A 17,416-nucleotide genomic window follows, 5' to 3' on the forward strand; every position below is an offset into this window, starting at 1 on the left:
ACTTTTGTAATTAGTTTGATTGTGTATTCCAATTAGATTAATTATGGGTTCTCTTGTAATTAATCTAGTTGAGTATTTTCATACTCCGTAAGATTCCTCTTATGTTGAGTATATGAACGACTACTATACTATTAATTTTTTGATGGGTATGTTAGTCGTATGCTCCCTAAGTTCTCTTATGTCGAGCATAATAAATTAAGTTGATCACTTTTGTGTTTAATTTGATTGCGTATTTCGATTAAATTAATCATGGGTTTACTTGTGATTAATTTGATTGAGATTTTGGATATAGAAAATCATTCTCATGGTTTTTAGTGTCCAATAAAAATCCTTCTTTTCTTTTGAAATTAAGGCCGCTCTTGTTGTTCCCTTGGGAATGACATCAAATGGGGGAGAGTTCTTTTGAACTTGTGCTTAATGGTCATATCTCGAGGGTTGTGCGGCTGTGGAATTTTAAAGGGGTTATCTTGTATCTTTTAAACTCCTTGATGAGTGCTATTAGCTTCGGCTATATGATTGCATCTAAATTAGATGGTATGTATTTTTTTCTTTTAGTCATAAAATGTCTCTTATGGAAATTTCAATATGATCCCGTTCTTGTACCTTTGCCAATTTTATTGACAAAAAGAGGGAGAATTAATATGTAGTTCACACTACAAATACATATGGTTTTCGGATCATTGTGTAAGGGGGAGTGGTTTCCATGTGAGATGAAGTATTGACTAAGGGGGAGTGATACATATCACCATTTTATTATTGTTGAAGTTGTGATACAATTGGACTTTGACACTGTGTAATAATACTATGACACTGTATAACAATGATCGAGACCGATGCTTTCTCATTGTTATAGATACAAATCTTCAACAACGGTGATGCTAAACTTACAACCTTTGGGATCATTGGAGTACTTGGAATTGGCGAAGATTTCGAGGAATGTTGAAGATTAGACATGTGGAATAGGATCTACTAAAGTTTCTTTATCTTTTTTGTATTCCATATCTATTGATAGTTTTTTTACTAAATTGACAAAGGGGGAGATTGTTAGAGCATTGCTCGGTCGAACTCGCATGCGTTGCTATCTCAAGCATGTTTGTCAATGTTAGTGATCAAAACTATAAGTCTTGATTTCTAGTCTACTATATCTAAGTCTCAGACTAGGATAGAAAGTGTAGTTGAGCTCAAGGACTTCATGGCGGTTCATCATACAAGAAGAAGAACTACTCAAGGAACCGGTGGAACTTCTCGATAAAAAGGTATATGAAGACTTGAGCTTATCTGTCACTCAAAAGTCTATCTACTCTATCTCCTACTTCTTGAGACAAAAAGTCGTATGATATATATAAACTTAGATTATACACATTTGGTATTTCGAGCCGAGTATACCTCGCCTATCTATATCTCAAAATATGTGTTGGTAAGCGTTTTGCTTCGACCATGTTTATCTTTACATAGTGACGAAAGTCATGATATGTTTCAATCACTTCAAAAATTGCTTTGACGAGAAATGGTGTACAACTACATAACGTCCTCGAAGAATGTTTCAATGGTTGGAATGAGAGTTTAGATTACATAACCAATGATGGACATAAGTATTATTGTGGAAACACATATGTGCATAAGTCCTATTCCTTGCACCAAAGTTTGCGAACTTGGTTGATCAAGAGAAACCTGAAGAACGACTTGTTGCCAAGTCCGCGGACTCAGTCCGCGAACTGCCGAACTTCTCATCCCGAGAAATTCTGCTGGAGTTGACATACTAGCTACGTCCGCGAACCGGCGGAAAGTCTTTGCCGAGATTTTCTGCTGGAGTTTGTAAATTCTGCCCGGTTGCTTAAGTCCGCGAACCTAGTGTGTTAACTTAAGAAGGTTATATATCTGAAGATGATTTCTAAACTTAAACTTATAAATACTAAGGAATGCAGATTGCAAACCGTGGCTATAAAGTTCATGAACCGATTCAAGTTAATCAAATCATCTTTGCTTCAATTGTGTCTTGTGTAGTACATAAGATTTCCTTGCAATTGAACAACTTTCTAACTAGTTCATTTGAGTCACTTGAACTAGTTATGGTGAAGAAGAATATGGTTGGTATGAGATGCTCATATGGCTAACCTTTTGGTTAACTATTGTTGAACCAACAATGTACACATTTGGGTACGGTTAAAAAAACTAGAAGCGTACATTTAATTTGTGTATAACAAGCTAAGTTTTCGATCTAACGGTTGAGAAATATTAGCTTGAATCTAAATCAGGTTTTCATCTAACGGTGGATATTGTTTGCTTTGTGACCAAGGCGAAACCCTGATTTGAAAGACTATATAAGGGTATATCTAGCAACTATGCAAAACTAATCCCCATACCTCACGTGTGATACTAGTTTTCATGCTAGAGTCGTTTCTCCTTTAACCTTTGGTTTTCTTCTTCTAAAACCAGGCTAACGACTTAAAGACTTCATTGGGATTGTGAAACCAGACCGATACTAATTTCATCGTAGTTGTGTCAGATTGATTAGCTTGTGATTAATATCTCCGATAGGCAAGATATAAAAAGTAGTCACATACATCTTCGTCTCATTGTTTATTATTCCGCAACATCTTGTTTCGTTACCAGCCTTGTTAGATTTTCGATTCATTTGGACACTGCTGTTGGTTTCGGCCGGTCTGGCTAATCAGTTTTTTCGAAGTAGCTGCAATTTAATCGCCTGGTCTTGAATCAGCTGCTAGAGAATCGTTTCATAAATACTTGATTTCAGACACAGGGGATCTCGGGTTCAAGGGTCTGGGTCCTACGATTAAGATTGTTGTGAGGTGATTGATTTATCTAGGATGTTCTTCGGGAATATAAGACCGGATTATCAATTGGTTCCTGTTCACCTTGATTATTATCAAAAGACGGAACAAAAACTTTAGGTTTTTTCCGTGGGAGAAAGATTGATCATTTGATAGACTTGTCTGTGTGAGACAGATTTGTTTATTGTTAAAGCCTGCGATTTTGGGTCATAACAACTCTTAGTTGTGGGTGAGATCAGATAAGGGAATCAAGTGCGCAGTATCCTGCTGGGATCATAGGCGTAGGGAGTACAACTGTACCTTTGATCAGTGGGAGACTGATTGTGGTTCAACTACAGTCCAGTTCGAAGTTAGCTTGGAATAGGCTAATATCTGTAGCGGTTTCAAACTGTATGTGTTTAATCTGGACTAGGTCTCGGGGGTTTTCTGTATTTGCGGTTTCCTCGTTAACAAAATTTCTGGTGTCTGTGTTATTTCAGTTTCCGCATTATATTTTTTTATCTTTATTAATTGAAATAATACAGGTTGTGCGTTAGATCATCAATTAGAGTAATTCAATCTTTGGTTGTTGATTCTCATTGATTGATCCTTGGATATTGGTCTTTGGTTCCATCCAAGTTATTCCTTGTGTTTGATTAATGACTCGTTGATTTCTATTAGCTCGAGTAAATCAAAACAAGAGAGAGATATTAAATCCTTGAGATACTTTTACCTAGATTGAGTCTGACTGTCTAGTTGATTCTCTAGAAAGTATTTCGGAGTTAGTCCATACAAATTGCTAAGCGAAATATTGGGTGGTGTTGTTAGACCTCCGCTTTTTCAAGTTGGTTTTTGGCAGATGGCCGTGACCAAAACAAAGAATGGGTGGAGAAAGAAAGAGAGGGATCAAAGGAACCTCTTTACCGGATGGTCTTCGGGTCTTATCTCTTCCACTATTTTTCTAGGTTTTAAAACATGATAGGTTTTCTCTTCCTCCTTGTTATGAACTCCATGAATATGAATACCTAGTTTCATTTTGGTTAAGGAATAAGTTGGATTTCCAAACATGGGTTGTGTTCAATAAATTAATTTTGTCTCCATACTTATCGTTTATGATTCATTGATGATATTGTTACATGATTTGAATGCTTGTTTGGTTGAGTCTAGAATCAACTGAGTTTGTTTTCATCTCTATTGCTAGATTATGATTTATTATACGCAAAACTGATAGATTCCTGATTACAAGCAGCATAATTGTGAATATTGCTTGTAGTGATGCATCCTTGTAGTCACAAGTGGATCACAACCTTTGTTAAATAGGATTAGTGCTTTTACACGTTCGATTGATTTGATTGGCCTGATTTCATATAACTTAATGCATCTAGGGAATTAAACTTGATTAGTGCTTTTACACGTTAGGTTGTTCTCTAAGATAGAATTCATATTCGCATATTTTAATGTGTTTGTTGATGACAAGAGGAGATTTACGGGATATACTTGCGATCAAGGTATCCTAGAGCCTTTGATAAAAGTTGAGATTAAAATATCAATTCTAGTTATTGTGTCGAAAACATGTTTGTGATTGAAGAAGAAATCCTTAACCAATATCTTTACAACGTGCTTGCTTTGCTTTGTTTGCTTTTATTTTAATTTCACTTTATAAAATCAGAAAAATCCCCCCTTTGTTTATATAAGAAATCGAAACAAACGACAACCTAGACCTCTCTGTGGGAACAATCCTTTCTTGTCCTTGCTTCATTATATATTTTGAGTGGTAAGAAAGTGTAATTATTTTTGACACCTACGATAACGATCATTGTGTAAGGCTTATACTGCAATTTGATAATCTTAATCCAGCGAAACCCTTAGCTCAAACCGTGAAGAACAAACCTCAGAAATATTTAACATAATCTTCAGTAAAATTTCAACCAAATCACAGATGTTTTCCTAGGATTGTCTTATCATGCAGCATAACCAACAAATTTTGTTATCACACCTCATAAGACTATATTGTGTAATAAATTCCTTGAGGTCTAATAATACACATTGTAAACGTGAAAACTAGATTCCTCTTTTCTCAAAGTGAACGAGATCAGTTGTTGGGTGCAACGGGGAAGAGAAAGAGAACTGTTGTTGCTTAGCTCTTGGCAAGGCTCGTGTAAATTTTTTCTTCTTTTTTATTTGTTGTTAGACCTGTTTTTGGCTTTTGTTATGTCTTCTTGTTGCACCGTTAGTGTTTGCAGAATGAACTGAACCAAGTGCATTTTCCATATGGGTGATGCAAAATCAGAGTTCGAAAACAACACCTCGTTGCTGCATACATCAGCAGACGTAAAAAAAAAAAACTTTGGCTCTACTTTATTATTTTCTGAAATGTCTATTGATTGAACTCCCCCTTACCAAGAGATGAGGAAAAAATATTTGATAGCATAGTTATCATAGTTTTACTTTGTAATCAATCCAAATCTTCATTGAGTTTGTAGTCACTAAACATGTGATGATACTATATATGGAAGAAAAACATAGGTCATATGTTATAAGATCGTCTCTCTTGATTAAATCTCCAGCCATTTATCTTTTTAGAGATCATGCATATTTTTTTCTTCGAAAACCTTGTCCATTTCGATCTTTTAAGTATATTTGACACAAATAGTATTACAAAATGGTTTTTCTACTTTCAGTATTGCTCGAAGGACACTGAATTATATGAGCATATGATGAGTTTCTTCATTATTATATAGAAGCAAATGGAAGAACCTTGACATCAAATTCAATGTGATATAATAATATTAAACAATCAAAACTGGAAGAAGAAAAAAAAATGGACATAGAAACCTCATATTTCACTATCATTAAAATGGCAACGATATGTTCTATTTCACCATCACTCAAGTGGTTGAGAAATGATTCATTTTACCATCACTTACATGGTAGAGAAATCTGGTGTTCACTTCTCGTATTGTGAATGTGAACGTTGTATTCCTCTTCGCCTGGTATGAATAAACTTACATACTGAATTTTTCCTTAGAAATGATTCAATCGCTTGGGTACCAGAGATTTTTCATTTCCAGCAAACCACGGTACATTCGAAGACATAATATACAAAATGTTTCAATTGATTCTCTTGGGTTTGAAGATGGTTCTCAACCTTCAAAATCAACATATTTATTCACCATTATCGTCATACCTTTGAGAAGATGTACTTTTGGTGATGAAGTGTTTAAGTTTTGATGGTTGTAAATTAAACTAATCATACATAAAATCGTGGTTTTGAGGTTTATGATTATTCTTCGCCAATAGGAAGAACAAGTAAAGAGAAAATGTTACTCTTTTGTTTTGAAACCTGTGGGAGTTTTTCCGGGGGTGTTTTTGTCCGACTCATACTAAAATACTAAACAGGTTGTACTGGGTGAGTTGAGTACGAGTTTATCACTCTCATGATCAAAAAAACCCTCCCTATAACAAAAGTGTTGATTTAATGATGTTGTAGGAATTTGTAAAGTGTTTTAAAAGAGTTCTTTTTGTCTTGGCTTTTTCTTTATAGGAAATGACTAGATACAACCCTCATTTAGGTTAAATACAACCTCGTTTTATAAATCAATTTTTTGGTAACCAAATATGAGTTGGGTAACCAAAACCCACTTTTGTAGTGCTATCATCGATCTTCTATCCGATCTTCATTGTTATTATCATCTGCAACTTTCATTTTCATTATCATTGAAAAAGCGGGGGTACAACAACCACACCCAATATTTCGCTTAGCAATCTGTATGGACAAACTCCAATATACATTCTAGAGAATCAACTAGACAGTCAGACTCAATCTAGATAAAAAGTATATCAAAGAGTTATATCTCTCTTTCTCGATTCAATTCTTACTCAAGAAAATAGAAATCTGTGAGTCTAATTGAATACAAGAGAAAACACTTGAACGGTACCAAAGACCATTGTTCAAGTATCAATCAATTTCAATCAACAACCAAAGGTCGGATTTCCAATTGATTGATTCTAACACACAACTTGTGATATTTCAATTATATAACAAAATATAATGCGGAATAGAAATAACACGAACACCAGAATTTTGTTAACGAGGAACTGCAAATGCAGAAAAACCCCGGGACCTAGTCCAGATTGAACACACACTGTATTAAGCCGCTAGAGACACTAGCCTAGTACAAACTAACTTCGATCTGGACTGTAGTTGAACCCAAATCAATCTCACACTGATCCAAGGTACAGTTATGCTCCTACGTCTCTGATCCCAGCAGGATGCTAGGCACTTGATTCCCTTAGCTGATCTCACCCATAACTAAGACTTACTACGACCCAAAGTCGAAGACTTTAATAAAAAAATTGTATCACACAGAAAAGTTTACGGTAATAGATAAATCTGTCTCCCACGGATATACCTACGAGTTTTGTTCCGTCTTTTGATAAATCAAGGTGAACAGGAACCAATTGATAACCCAGAATTATATTCCCGAAGAACAACTTAGAATTATCAATTAGCTCACAATAATATTAATCGACGCGGTTGTTGATCGTGGTTTTTAGCTTAGGGTTAAAATCATAAAACCTTATATCTGACATGACATCACTACGACCACTAGCGCATTTATTGAATCAATCAACATGCCTACGTAAGAATTACCAGGATACCTTTTTTTTTATATACATGTGTCATGTTCCACGGCAGAACCCTTAGTATTGACCGACATCACATTCGTACATAACAAACCCTAATTTTCACGCCACCGTGCCAATGGCAAACCATGCCATCCACGTCTCCGCGCCAAGGCATGCCGACCATGCTAGCCGCACCACCGTGCCAATGGAAAACCATGCCAACCACGTCTCCGCGCCAAGGCATGCCGACCATTCCAGCCACACCACCGTGCCAATGCAAAACCATGCCAGCCACGTCTCCGCGCCAAGGCATGCCGACCATGCCAGCCACACCACCGTGCCAATGGCAAACCGTGCCAGCCACGTCTCCGCGCCAAGGCATGACGACCATTCCATCCGCACCACCGTGCCAACGAAAAACCATGCCAGCCACGTCTCCGCGCCAAGGCATGCCAACCATGGAAGCCGCACCACTGTGCCAATGGAAAACCATGCCAGCCACATCTCCGTGCCAAGGCATAACAACCATGCCAACCGCACCATCGTGCCAATGGCAAACCATGCCAGCCACGTCTCCGCGCCAAGGCATGCCAACCATGCCATCCACGTATCCGCGCCAAGGCATGCCAACCATGCCAGCCGCACCATCATGCCAATGGAAAACCATGTCAGTCACGTCTCCGCGCCAAGGCATGCCAACCATGCCAGCCGCGCCGCCGTTCCAATGGAAAACCATGCCAGCCACGTCTCCGCCCCAAGGTATGCCAACCATGCCAGCCGCACCACCGTGCCAATGGAAAACCATGCCAGCCACGTCTCCGCGCCAAGGCATGCCAACCATGCCAGCCCCGTCTCCGCGCCAAGGCGTGCCTAAACCATGCCGGCCTTTCCTTCACGACTGCCAAAACGAAGGGTTGCAACAATCAACGGACACCCTTCCATCTGAGATGCAAATCTCAGCCATCCAAGGTCGCCAGGTAACGCGTGGTAGCCTTTGGCCCAAATTTTGGCCGCACCCAAACCATGCCAAAACCCTAGTTTTTGGCCGCGCCTAAACTATGCCAAAATCCTAGCTTGGCCACGCCTAAACCATGCCATACCGGCCTTTCCTTCACGGCTGCCAAAACGAAGGGTTGCAATAATCAACGACCACCCTTCCATCTGAGATGCAAATCTTAGCCATCCAAGGTCGCCAGGTAACGCGTGGTAGCCTTTGGCCCAAATTTTGGCCGCACCCAAACCATGCCAAAACCCTAGTTTTTGGTCGCGCCTAAACTATGCCAAAATCCTAGCTTGGCCACGCCTAAACCATGCCATACCGTCCTTTCCTTCACGGCTGCCAAAACAAAGGGTTGCAACAATCAACAGCCACCCTTCCATATGAGATGAAAATCTTAGCCGTCCAAGGTCACCAGGTAACGCGTGGTAGCCTTTGGCCCAAATTTTGTCCGCGCCCAAACTATTCCAAAACCCTAGTTTTTGGCCGCGCCTAAACTATGCCAAAATCCTAGCTTGGCCACGCCTAAACCAGGATTATAAGTTTCTGAATATGGGTCAATCTTTTGACGGTTATCAAATCTAGTGTTATTATAAAGAGCATTGGCTTTCTCTTCAATATTCTGGCCTTCCCAAAAAGGCTCCAGATTGCATATAGTACGCATACTATGCTTATATCCAATTGTTCTGAACACTATTTCAATCCTTGAAACATTCTTAGAGGATGACCATAGTTGTTTTCACTAACTATTAGCATCAAATCAATTTTTAATTTATTGAAATAATCATTAGAAACAGTTCAGGTCTATGTCAAATGATTATCTCATACAAATCGTGTAAGATGTTACCAGGCGATTTTCACATGATCAACTTTTGACTTTCGTCAAGAACATAAGATGAACTTGGTTGAAGCGAAAGCTTACCAACACATATTTCGAGAAATATGTAGGCGAGTTAAACTCAGGTCGAGAAAACAAATGTCTATAATCGAATACTATATGGCAATACGAATTTTGTCTCAATATAGGAGATAGACTAGAAATAGACTTTCCAAGTGATAGATGAGTTTCAGTCTCCACATACCTTTTGTTGATGAAGTTCCACAAGCTCTCCTTAGTAGTTCTTCGTCTTCAATTGATGAACGCCGTGAAGTCTAAAGCTCAACTATACAATCTATCCTAGTTCGAGACATAGTTATAAGTAGACTAGAAATCAAGACTTATAGTTTTGATCACTAACATTGACAAACAAGCTTGAGACAGCAACGCTTGCGAGTTTGACCGAGCAGTGCTCTAACAACAGATTTTTCCTTTACAGTAGACCAAATCATAACATTCATATCCAAAATTTAACCGTAATAACTGGCGGACTGCACTTAGAAAGAAGCAAAGGGAAAAAAAAAGGTAAAAATTATCAATTTGTCATAGTATAAAATACAGTGTGTCAGTTTGGTCCTGAATTTCTATAATGAACTACCATACAAATTCATTCTACAAATGAACTATTATACGAGTTCATTCTACAAAATGAATTATATGAAATGAACTATCAAACAGGTTCATTCTACAAAATGAACTGCTAGAATGAATTACCGCACGAGTTCATTCTACAAGATGAACTACCATACGAGTTCGCTCCACAAAATGAACTGCTAAAAATAAACTACTATACGATTTCATTCTAAAAAATGAATTGCTAGAACAAACTACAATGTAAATAATGTTCATTTTTGAATATGTACTACCTTTACCGATACCCGCAAAAATTAAAGCTTTGAAACATAATACAGTGGGTAATCATTTGATAGATCTCGCCGAGAGTTTTCCAAATATATATAAAAAAAAATCGACTTATAGTTTGAGAGATATTCAAATTTCATGTTTTCCTTTTATTTATTCTAAGAAGAGAGAGAAAAATAAAGAAGAAGAGGATGAAAATAAAGAAGAAGATAGTGATGTGAATAAGTGAGAGAGAGAAGGGATAGTTTTGTATTATAAATAAAATGACCAAACATTAATCTTTTAATTAACAGTAATCTTTTAATTACATGTGGTCCAAATTGACTTGGGACCACTTAATTTTCCACAAAAAAAAAGAAAAAAAAAAACTAAGTGGCATGTTTGTTAAAATTGAATTAACAAGTTTGTTAAGTTTTAAAGATCACGTCGTTCGGGGTGCTATGTGACCGAACAAAATAAGTCTACATAGCACTGTTGTTAAAATTAAAATAGGTAACAACGACGCACAAAGTTATTCCAAAAGGGCTCAATCTCATATGTTAAAATAAGTTGAACTTTGGAGTCCAATGCAAAATAAACTTTTAATCTTAATATTGTACAAGTGTAATTGATGTGCAAGTAACAGTAAATTAGTATTAAAAAACAATCATATTTTTGAAATGGAAAATAGGCAAAATGCACCGGCCATTTTGAAATTTGTAAAAATGCTCCTTTCGTTAGTTTATAGTTAAGTAATCAACCTTGTGAATCTTGACCGGTCAATGGTGTTCATAAATATCCATACCCTTCAACCAAAATGAATGGTGAAAGATGTAACATGATGGCATGTGCTAAGATCTTAGGGAATACAAATTTCGAAGATAACATACGGTCGGATGTTGCAGATGAGACACGTGGGCCTTCTAAAAGACAATTTTGTCACTGGTAAAAGACTGTTTTGTCCCTATATGAATGAACAATTTACGTTGGCATGTGACACCATAAATATGTGACACGTGGACAAAGTATTACACGTGGATTTTGACTGTCATCTGTCTATCTATCGCATGTGTTGGCACACGCGTGGGGTACTAATCTTCTATTCTCTTTTGAACTAGGTTCATCCACACAAACATCTGGAAAGAAAGAGAGAAAAAGATCGACGGAGGGAGAATTATAGAGAAAGCTAGATATAGAGAGGAGAAGTATATAGGTGTCACAGATCGAGAAGAGGGATCAACGTTGAGAACTAAAGATGATCGTCGTCGAAGATAAGAGTTGAAACCTTAATTTTAGAAATAAATTTCTTAATAGAGGTAAGAACACGTAAGTAATTCGAAACCTAATTTTGATTTAGTTTTTTTTTTTTGATATGGTTGTTGTGATCGAATAAATGTTGTGATCATTATATGGTTATTGAACTGAAGTTAGGATCTACAAAAAGGAAATTAGGGTTTATAATTTGAGGATTTTAAAATTTTTGAAATGGGTTTAAATTTTTTATAATTGTTGTAATCTATTGTCGGTTTCTTTTTTGTGCTTTATGTGTTCATAAATTTTAGAGGTCTTTTTTGTGAACTTGTAGTAGGGTAAAAACTGATTCAGGAGAAAAGAGTAAAAGTGGAGTCTAGACCCTAAACAAATGTACTGCACATGAATACTTTAGATTCGAGAAATCAATCTGTACAATTCTGTCCTAAACCAAGAAATTTCCGCTCCAGTCTTGCTTCGGTCACAAAATGAAGGAGAAGGGTTGATCTTAGGGAGGGAAGCAGGGAAGGTGTTGAGATCAGAGAGACAAACTCTATAAGGTATGGTTGTTTTATGACTTGTATCAGAATGTGGAACTTGCTTGTAAAATATAAGCAGTGTGTTCTCTGTACTCTCTGAATGCTTGTATTGTTTGTTGATTGAATAGATGAAAATCTATTTATATCAACTCATAGTCGAACATCCTGATCTCATAGGAAGTGGGAGTTGTGGAGTAGTGAAGTAGTGGAGACATATGAAGGTGGTAAAACCATACTCCTACTATGAAGGTAGGACTGTACGGTTGTGTACCCATTTCTTCTTTACTCGTTAACTGCACGCTCTTCTTGTCACATACTCATAATGGGTTACCGCACACCGCATGTTGTAAACCATTAGACCAATACCCTGATGAACATGAAAATGTTATTGAGCATGAAATTTATTACCATAAATTTCCTTTTTTATTGAGCAGTTTGTGACGTGTTTGATGTCTCGAGTATTTTTGGTAGAGAGTGGCTCTTAGTCGTGATTTGCATGACTAAGGCGTGCTTGTTTATATGGTAAAATCCACATGATATGGAGCAAGTAATATGGTATCATAATCACATTAACCCACCTGTTAAATTAAACAGTGAATGGAAATTTATGTTAATACATGAAGAAATTCGTGAAATTTCGTAGTCAGAAAATTCAGATTTGAGACCCTTCACTAAAACTACTGTAGAATTTCCATACGAACTCGGATTCTGGTGATCCGCCCCTCCATTATTATCAGAAAAGAATTTCATATCTTCCCACTTAGAAATATTAGGTTTTGAGATCGTTTAGGTGGTGAAAACATCCCGACAGTAAAAAATCAGGAAGAATTTAGGAAGAATCCTATCAGTTTTCAGCCATGACCTAGCTTGCTCTTTAAGATATATCTTTTAGCTCGTTAATCCGATTGATGTGATTTTTTAGTATGTTATACTAGATATTCATACAAAACTTTTGGAATATATCTCATACTCAAATTATTTACCAATTGCTCCTATCTGTTAATCCAACCTTTGGTGACCTTTTGGATATCTTCCGATCAAGTTGAAGAGATATGATTGGTTGGTGTGAAACCAAGTTGTCAGGTCATATTTGAGCGTTCTGATTGGTCATAATGGAAGAGGGGTGACATGTGAGAACCATGATACATGCTTGTTCGGTCATGTTAGGAGCTAGACTAGTTAGATTGTCTAGAGCGGAGCAGGTAGGTTATAATCGATCTGATTGGCCGGAGCGGAGCAGGTAGGCTAGGAGCTATGTGATTGGTCGAGGAAATAGATGGAGTGGTATTGAATACATATCCTTACTTTTGATGGGTTTCACAAATATCCTTATCACACAATAAATATGTCCATCTCCTTGTACAAGCCTATCAGGAGCCCAATAACAAATCAAGGACTTCCAAATAATACCCCCAATATATATTTGGATGAAAAAATCAAATTTCAGTTATAAACGGGAATAAAAACTGAAAGAGAGAGAGAGAGTTTCAGCTACAGACGAGAGTTGAGATCAAGAAAAAAATTGAAATTTTTTCTGTGAATCTACGAGATCTGCAAACAGATATTGGAATTCTTCTTCTCCTCCTTCTTATTCTTCATATTAATCAACAGAATCAGAGATTTTGTCTCCGTTTTTCAATTATTATTAATCAACAGAAACCACTAGATCTGTTTTTCTGAAACAAATTGGTAATGTTGATGTTTATTTGAATATTCATAAAGTTTTTTTTGATAATTGCATGTTCGTTTCATAGATTTTATGTTCAGCTTTTGTTTTCAGTGTTTGTTTTTATTTGTTGTTGCGGAGATCGTGATTTATGTGGGAAGATTGATTTCGTGATTGTTCTGTTAGATTGATTGGTTGATCTTGATATAGTTTGATCTCGAAATTCTAATTCATCTCTTAAACAATTACGTTTTATATATTTTTTTTTATTTATATGATAATGATAAATGCTGAAATGTTGAAAATCACTTACGATATGAATCATGTTTGTGATGAAATGTAGATATTATTTTGGATCAACTTTGATTGTTGATACAAAAATTGGGATGATTTCTAGATTATTTGTGTCAACTGTTGTTGTTGATCCAAATTTCTGAACACAACGTGTTTTTATTTTGTGTTTTTATTTCTTTGGTAGATTGCAGGTAATCATTATGCATCCTTTTTTTCTTTTTCTTTTTTGATTATGTAGCTTTTATTTTAGGTTTCTCACATTCTACATTGAATTTAACTTTCATAAGGGGGTGTATCCCCCGAGTGAGGTGCGACGTAATAATATACGTAGCTTAGGGTAGTTTAGGCTGCTTTCTTTTTGGTTTGCAGTGAAATTCATGCTTTTACTACCTCTTACTGGATCAACTGTGATATTTTACACAGATTTATTGGATCAAATGTGATTGTTGACTCAAAAAACTATGAGTTCTTACACAGATTTATTGGATCAACTATGATTGTTTACACATATTTATTGGATCAACTGTGATTGTTGACTCAAAAAATTATGATTGCTTACACAGATTTATTGGGTCAAATGTGATTGTTTACACATATTTATTGGATCAACTGTGATTGTTTACACATATTTATTGGATCAACTGTGATTGTTGACTCAAAAAACTGTGATTATTTTCAGAACATGTGTGTCAACTTTGGTTGTTGATCCAAATTTCTGAACACCACTATATGTTATGGTTGTTGCAGGACAAAGATGGTTGTTGCAGAGTTCAAATTTTGCAATCAGACCGTCTCGCATCCTGTTTCAGAATCAACTACTGTCAGGGAGATGATAAGTGTGGTGAAACAAGATTGGCCTTATGTTCCTGAAGACCTCATACTTTTTGGTTACACTGTAGATGGGATTCCAAACGTCATCGGCCACGATTTGGATTTGAGGTTTTTCATTCACTATTGCATCTCATAAGGGATTGACTTGTTGAAGTTTGAAATCCAATTAAGGACTTGTGTTGATTGTATTTCTTCTTATTATTCTTCTGCTTCTGCTGCTGCTTCTTCGTTATCATCAAGCTGTATTTCAAGCGATGAGGTAGTTGTTGTGGAAGACGTCATTGATGATGCGTGTTTGATCAAAAAGGTCCTTAAGAAGTCTGATGCTTGGGTCAACATCTTAACTGGAGTAGGGCAGTTGTTTGAATGTGGTATTGATGATGTTCGTGACTCTGTTACGAAGTATGAAATATGTAATGGTCGCAAATACAAATTAGTTAAGAGTGACTTTTAATGATACAATATGGAGTGCAAGTTCAAGAAGGAGGAAAATTATCGCTGGAGGTTTCACGCCTCTTCCAAATCAAATGATGTATTCCAATGCAAGAGATATATTACAGAGCATTCAGGTAGTTTAGCTTGTTCAGATCCATCAAAAGTTAGGATGAGAAAATCGTTTATGAAGAATATCTTGTTAGATTATTTACGAGTATCGAAGAAGAAGAAGACTGCGTCTGATGTTATAAATTTACTTCGAAGAAGAAGAATGTCTTATGGAGTTGACCTCACGTATAGTCAGGCATACCATGGTTTACAATTCACCAAACAATTTCTTTGGGGTGACGACATCAAGTCCTATTCAGACTTTGTTTGGTATAAAAATGCCATTGCACAGTTAATCCTAGAAGAGTCATCAATTTTAAGTATGATAGTGTGACACGTCAGTTCAAAATGTTTTTCGCTGCTTTTGAAGCTTCCATAACTGGTTTCAACAATTACTGACATCCGATGCTATTTATCGATTGTACCTTTCTCACTAGGAAGTTCAAAGGTGGTCTTATGGTTGCTTGCGGAAAAACTGGTAACCAAGGTATGATTTTTAACCTTTTTCTCTTTTTCATTTTGTATCCATGTATGTTTAAACTTTTTACTCATTTACCAGTTAGAATTCTTTTTTTTTATTAGCATTTTTTTTTTTTTTGGATTTTTAGTGTTTGGGTAACCAACTTGTTCCTGAATATTTTTTCTTTTTTTTTGTGGATCAACTTCCACTGTTGATCCAACTTAAATGGATCAACTTCCATCTAAGTTGGATCAACTTTGTTTGTTGACACTAGTTACTGGTCCAAATTTGGTTGTTAAGATCGTAATCCTTTTTTTTTAATGTTTTCATCTTTGTTGTTGATACCATAAGTTGTTTTTGTACTCCAGTTTTTGGTCACTTATTTTTGGTTTTTGTAGAGATCTTTCCAGTTGCATTTGGAATTGTTCCTTATAAAAATTGTAAGAGTTGGCAATGGTTCTTAACCAATTTGAAGGGTATTATTCGTGAATATCGTCCACTGACCATCATATCAGGTCGTGGAATCGTCCTTTTGAAGCATGTGCCTGAAATATTCTCAAATGTTCACCATTCGTACTGTTTGTACCATATGAAAGGAAATATTCATGTTCCGAAGGGTAAGAATAGACAAACTGCAGTCAAGTTATTCGAAGAGTGCTACACTTCATTAACAAAGGAAATTTTTTATGTTGTTGCGAAGACTATGAGTAATAAGTTGGATTCAGTGATTGCTTGGATGGTAAAGATTTCATTCAAGAACTGGGATGCTCATGCATTTATAGGAGAGAAATGGGGGGGGGGGGGGGGAGAACACATCTAATATTGCTTAGAGGTTTAATAAGGTTATTAAGCATGATAAGCCGCTTTCAGCACTTGAGCTTGTCGATGTTATTCGTTCTAAGGTAGTGGAGCAGAATTACAAGAGGTTATTGGAGTCTAACAAGTGAACTACAAGGCTTACTCCTCTTATGCAAGAAAGGTTTAACAAGAGGATAACCGACTGCCGTTCATACAAGTTTCGGAGATCAAGTGAGAAAGTATTTGAGATCATTTCTCCAACAGGAAAGCACACTGTCGACTTGGATTCTAGAACTTGCAGATGCAAATGGTGGCAAAAACATAGCTTTCCTTGCACTCATACAATGAAAGCAATGTTGCATATCGGAAATGATGAACCGTACAAGTACATCAGCCCTTACAATACTTCTGAGTACTATAGCAGGTTGTACACTCGACCAATATATCATATTCCCGACTCTGAGAAGCCACCTGGAATTAATGAAAAGGGGTATGTTTTTCCTCCCAATGGTGGTGTAGCACAAGCTGGAATGCCTAATGCTGTTAGGTATAGGGGTCATCGTGAAAAGGTGCGCAAGAAAAGGAAGTGTGGCCAATGTATGATGCTCACCTTTCACAACCGGCGAACATGTCGGAGAGCTCCTTTGGCTCCTCGTGCACCAACGTTTCGCAAGGAGTCTCATTCCAGGACGGTCAACTTCTTGAAGAGAATGTTGTTCTGAAGTTTTTGTGGTGTTTTCATATTCTGAACAACTTGTTTTGGGTTTCTGACTAGTTGGGTGTTTATTTTTTATGTTTTTTTGGTTTGGACTTGTTATTTTTTTAATGATATACAATCTTATTTGTTGTCATGAATTTTATTCTTGTTTTTCTTATGTATATGTCAGTTTGCAGGTTCCAGGTTTATTGATTTTACAAGA

The sequence above is a fragment of the Papaver somniferum genome, chromosome 4, assembly GCF_003573695.1.
Source record: "Papaver somniferum cultivar HN1 chromosome 4, ASM357369v1, whole genome shotgun sequence".
NCBI lineage: Eukaryota > Viridiplantae > Streptophyta > Magnoliopsida > Ranunculales > Papaveraceae > Papaver > Papaver somniferum.